Here is a 5884-nt window from a genome sequence, read left to right on the forward strand (position 1 = left end):
CTTATCAAATGGTGTTTGACAGGAGCCTGTGACCTGTGAACATGCCAGCCCAGGAGCAGAAACTATTATCAGCAGCCCATGGCTGATCCTTATTGTCACACAAAAAAACAAGCTACACAAAAAAAAAAAAAACAGCTTAAATTTCAGAGTACTTTTACCTATGACTTCAGAATTATAATTCTTTTGAGAGAAAATTGATTTCTCCTATAAAAACCTGTAAAGCAGTATTACGATACAATGGAGCTTTTGATATCTGAGGAAAAGATGGGTACTGTGGATCTCTAATGCTCTGCTCTCTTCAATGAAGAACTATTTCAATCAATAGGAAATAGCAAGGAGACATGGGGGAGATATTCCTCGTATGAGCTGATAAGAAAAGATATAGATTTAAAGCCATTAGAGAGAAAGCCATTTCTTCCATTATAAAACACAGTTAATACCCACAGTTAGTTAGCCTACCTGACTCAAAACTTAGTCATTACTAAGTAATTTTCTCTCACCATTTCACAAAGTAAAATGTTCAGGAAACATAACAAAAAAGACAAAAATTCAAAGTAACCTTGAAAACTAAACCTGAAGGTCAACTTAACATTGGTTTCTTAGAGGTACTTACAGTTGTTGTAAAGCAGAATAAAACTAAAAAGGAAAAAATACATAAGCATGATACATCTCACGCCCTCATAGTTCAGTTGTCCAGAATGCGCACTCTCTTTTTCACTTTCATCTGCATTTATTTTATACTGAACTTTATTATTCCTGTGCCATCAATTTCGTTTCTTCAGTTTTGTCTGAGACACTTTTTTCTTCTGTGCAACCTCCTCTTCTGGCTTTGGAACAATTTGTTCCTTCGCAATGAGGATCATGTCATCGTGGCCAGGGTTGCTCACGCGTGGGTTAATCCAGCCATGAGCTCTGTAAGCTCAGTGGTACATCTTAGGGGCCTTATTCACCTCGATATGTTCAATTGAGAGACCAAAGAATTAAAAATTAGTTTCTTGGGGTATTGGTTTAAAGTTTAAAGCACAAGCCTGAACCAAGGCCAGACAGGTGGAGACATGTCCAGCCACCTTCTTGGAAGAACCAGCTCTACTGTATTCTTTCCTACCCTCTAGAGATACAGTTGCTGGGAAACAAGCCCCTCTACCCTAGGACAGTCAAACAAGGGAAGCCAGACCATTAATGGTTTGGGGGCCTTCCTATAGACAAACAATTCAAAATGCAACATCCATTTTTGTGTTTCAACCAATAGGCGCTTGCCAGGCAGTAATCCCCCTGCTTTGGGCACAATGAAAGGGACCAGACTCTTTAAATCAACCACCTAACCTGAGCATGGAGTTCTTTGCTCTTAACCACTCTGGTGGTGAGGGTGTGAGCCCAGGCTAGCTTGTAATAAAAAGATCCTCATGTGTTTTGCAACAGACTCAACTCCTAGTGGTCTTTTGGGGTCTCGCAAATCAGGCACAAGACAATGACTAGAGAATGTACATCTGAACCGTTAATTTCAGCATTACTCTCTGCATTTTTAAGCATGTGCAGCCAAAATTCAGCACTCTTTTTTTGTCCACTGACCCTGAGCCCAGCCCCACTGTCTGACCTGGGCACACCTCCCGACTCCACCATTATACACATCAGACTCCACCAAGGGTATGTCTGAATGGCATACACTGCTTCTTTAAAGTGACATCTTCCAGATACTTGGTGGCTTTTTGGATATGCATACCCTTGATGGCCTGGGCAGTTTCCCAGGTGTTCTTGAAATGAACATGAAGATCTGAATCTCTTGATTTGCATGATTTCGTAGGGTTTTCTAGGTCAAGAGAGTAGCAAACCATCTTCACGAATCACCTCTGGCAGCTTTTAGGAAGAGCCAGAATATGCACTCTCAATCACACAATGTTGTATTTAAATTTCATCTTCACCTAGCTGGATGACCCTTCAAAATGGTGGTTTCTCTCCTCTACAATGTAGATTCAGCAGCACCCCATCACAGGGTGAAACACAGGGTGAAACCTTAGTCTACATCTCTGTCTTTGAAGATGTGGCTTTTATAGAGGCGAATAATGTTGTAAGTGTAAGTCTCTAACTCACAGGGGGATATCTTGATAACAAGGTGAAGAAACACTCTGGATGCCCAGGTGAAAATAAAGGCCCTATGAGGATTCAGTGAGAAGCAGCCATCTTCCAGCCAAAGAGCAATACTCACCAGATATCAGCTGTGCCATCGTTGTACCCAGATCACAAGACCCCAAAAGACCACCAGGAGTCAAGTCCATTGCAAAATACATGAGGATCTTTTTATTACAAGCTCAAGCCTGGGTCACAGCAACCTCCCTGGCGAAAAGGAGGAGTACAGTCCTGCGGTCTAGGGGAACAAGGCTTTTAAAGGACAAAACTGCAAGCAGGGGGATTACTATGCCTTGGCGTTACATGATTGGGTAAGGGAAATTGACTTTTGAAATGATTAGTCCACTTTAGGTGCCAAGACCATAAACTGTTCTGGCCTGGCCATCTGGGCTGGTTTCCTAGCAACTGAATCCCTAGTGGGCAGGAAAAGAGTGTGTAAGGCTACTTCCTCACCCCAGATGGCTGAACATGCCTTGACCTGGCTGGCCTTTGTTCAGGTTTGTGCTTTGAACTTTAAACAAATACTCAAAAAAAAAAAAAAGAAAAGAAAAGAAAAACTCTAATGTTTAATTCTTTGGTCTATCACCAGGACTTTCATGTGAGACTTCGTATACTTTTTGTCACTGTGACAAAACACCAGATATAAGCAACTTAAAGGGGAAAATATTTTTTTCTAATGGTTTCAGAAGGCTCAGTCCAAGGATACTTGGCTTCATGGCCATAGAATAATGATGGCAAGAAACAGAAGTAGGGGACAAAGGAAGAGACCAGACAAAGGCAGCATGTCCAAGACTGTCCCTATTAACTGACCTCCTATCTTTCACCGCTTTCCTATAATGCCCTACTGTTAGACCCTCATCAAATGCTTAATACATTCATTACGTCAGACCCCTCAGGATCTAATTCTCTTCTGAAAACATCAACACAGAATCACCCAGGTTGTGCTTTATTAATCTCCCGGGTATTTCTCAATCCAAGAAAGTGACAATTGTGATTAACTATCTAAGATTCTAGCCTTCAAACTATGAGGGGAAATAGTCTGTTATTTAAACCACCCACTCTGTGGCATTTTGTTACTACAGCAGGAGCAAGCTAATATAGCGATCTTCAGAAGGTATTTGGAGGGTTCAATGCACTCTTGGGGATTGCAGATCTTAACAGTCAAAGACAGTTTGTTCCTGCTGTTGATGTTAATTCACAGAGACCGTGTAAAAGGATGGAAGGATGCTGTCCATGTCCTCCTCTTCCTTTGAAGAATCAGCCAAGAGAGAATAAGCTCTTGCTATTGATGACAAAGACAGGGCACCCTTCAATAGTTAAGATCTGGTGCATGAAGCTGCCCGAGATCACATCTGTCCTTTTAGAGTTCCTAGACATGCAACTGTCACTGATGGCCCAGACGGAGTTATACCTCATTCCAGAACAAGTTTCCTGTGTAAACTCATCAGCAGCATACCACATTTCCCCTCAGTAAATAAATGCATTGAGCGCTAGAAGTACCCACGCCCAGAACCAAAAGAAAGACGTGGAATATTACCTCCAGGGATGAAATCGTGGCTTTCTCCCACCCTCTCCACTGTCATAAATGCCTTTCTCTGCTGGGGTGGACTTTGGGGATGCAGCTGTCTTTGAGTTAGTTACTTGTGCTCCTGTAAGTAACACCAACAAAAGTCATTGGTTCACTAGTGAGAGAGAGAGAGAAAGAGAGAGAGAGGATGAAATTGTTTCTGTGTTGTGTGAGATAAAGCTGCCCAGCCACCCTCTAAATCTCTTCTTCAGTCCTCTAAGAAAAGCTGCCATTGTCCATGTCTTTCTGTATGTGAATATAATATTTCAATAAGTTTCTTGAAATATATAAATTTAGCAGAGTTTCTTTCTTTGAGTTTTTATTTTCTTTAATACATTTATTTTGTCCAACTTTTTTAAAAAATGAGCCTTTGCTATCAATTTTTTTTGAGATAGTGTCTCATGTAACTCAGGTTGTCCCCCCACTCAGTATGTAGCCAAGGCTGACCACCAAGTACTGATCCTTCTACCTGCATTTTCCAATGGCTGAGGTTACAGCAAGTACAAGTGTCCCCAATTTTATCCATATGATTTTTAAATAATAATAACTTTAGAGTTCTAGAAATTTTTATAAAATATTTATAGCCCTTTGATAAAACAAAAAAAATCCCTAGATATCAAATTAACTGAGTAACTAAAGACTTACAGTTGATTGGTTTGGGTGGTTGATATTATTTGTAGCTGGTGTTTGCTACTCTGTAGGTTTCTTTTTCTCCTACCCTTCTCCTCCTTTATTAGCCCCCTAACACTAATTAGAATAGAAAAAAGGACAGAGAGAAAAATTATTGTTAGACTACTTCCTGATGATTAGGGGCATCAAGTTCCTTGAAGCAAGTTTGATCTTTGTGGTCAGGATATATAATTTATTCCTCTCATTTCTTTGCACGTGACTACTTGACAACAGCAAGCAACAGCATCCAACCTCCAACCACCACTGACAGCAACAACAGCCACCTGTGAGGACCCTAACATCTATTTATCCTCTCAAGAGTCCCCAGAATGCCAAACATCATATACTTGCAGAAACTATCATCAGTTGGCAAAATCATGCCCCTGCTAAAGCACAGGGCAAATCACAGTCAGCTGCTATGGACAATCTGAAGCAGCCCAACATGCATTCCCATAGTATTTCTGTATTTTGAAAGACACCAAAAATTCAGCCAGATGAGGTGGTGTACACCTATAATCCCAGCACTCCGGAAAGCAAAGGCAGGAGAATCTCTGTGAGTACGAAGCCAGCCTGGTCTACAAAGCAAGTCCATGGCAGCCAAGGCTACACGGAGAAACCCTGATTCAAACAAACTAACAAACAAAAAACAAAAACAAACAAAACAAGAATTCTCATTACAATTACTTATTTGCATTTAATTATTTTTTATTTTTTGAGGCTGTATTTTAAAAATATTCTCCTTCCCTTTCTTTCCTCCAATCCCTCACATACATCTCTCCCTTTTCACCTCTTTATTAATTCATTGTTATAGTCAGCCCTGAAAATACACATGAAAGTAATGTTATATGGACTCAGTAGGTTATATTTAGGAATAATATTCTATACAAATGCATACATGCATTTAATTATATTTAAGTTACAAATTAGCCATGAGAGCTCATACTTGAGATACAATTTTAAGAACACAGGTTTTTAAATTTCCACAAATACACATATTTCCCAAATGTATCTTTTTTAACTTTTCTATCTCGAATTCAAACTATCCCTTATACAACACATTGAGTCTAAGTCCTGGTGAAATCAGTCCAACTAACTGAAGAACAACCTGCGTTCTCGTGGGACTGAACTGCGGTCTCTGGAAAGGTATGTGCCTGAAGAGTCCCCTATTGTCAAGCTGCCCTTGTGAATTGCCTCTGGATTTTCAGAACGGTCCAAGCAGGACCTGCTGGCCACTCATGTGGTCTGTGCTTCTGCCCTTTCTCATCACATCTGTTCTCCAGAGCTGTGTCGGCCTCACCCTCTGACTCTCTCACTTCCTGGGGAAATCTAGAATCATTCATACTGTCAGGCATGAGTTATTTCAAGGGAAGATAAGTAGTGAAATGAGCATTCTGCCTAAGAATGCTGTTCTGTTTATCTTTGCTTGTGTGCATATGGCATATTGCAGATATTCAAAAGATAAACTAAAGAATTTTAGAAAAAAATCAAAACATATGCCAGGTGTGGTCGTGCACACCTCTGAAG

The 5884-nt window shown here is 40.4% G+C and overlaps 1 pseudogene; it reads right to left on the bottom strand.

Moving 5' to 3' along the window:
• Positions 1 to 764: 764 nt before the first annotated feature.
• On the bottom strand, positions 765 to 1828 carry LOC110565493 (large ribosomal subunit protein uL22-like; annotated as a pseudogene).
• Positions 1829 to 5884: the final 4056 nt, after the last annotated feature.

This window comes from Meriones unguiculatus, chromosome 3 (assembly GCF_030254825.1).
Source record: "Meriones unguiculatus strain TT.TT164.6M chromosome 3, Bangor_MerUng_6.1, whole genome shotgun sequence".
In the NCBI taxonomy this organism is placed as follows: Eukaryota; Metazoa; Chordata; class Mammalia; order Rodentia; family Muridae; genus Meriones; species Meriones unguiculatus.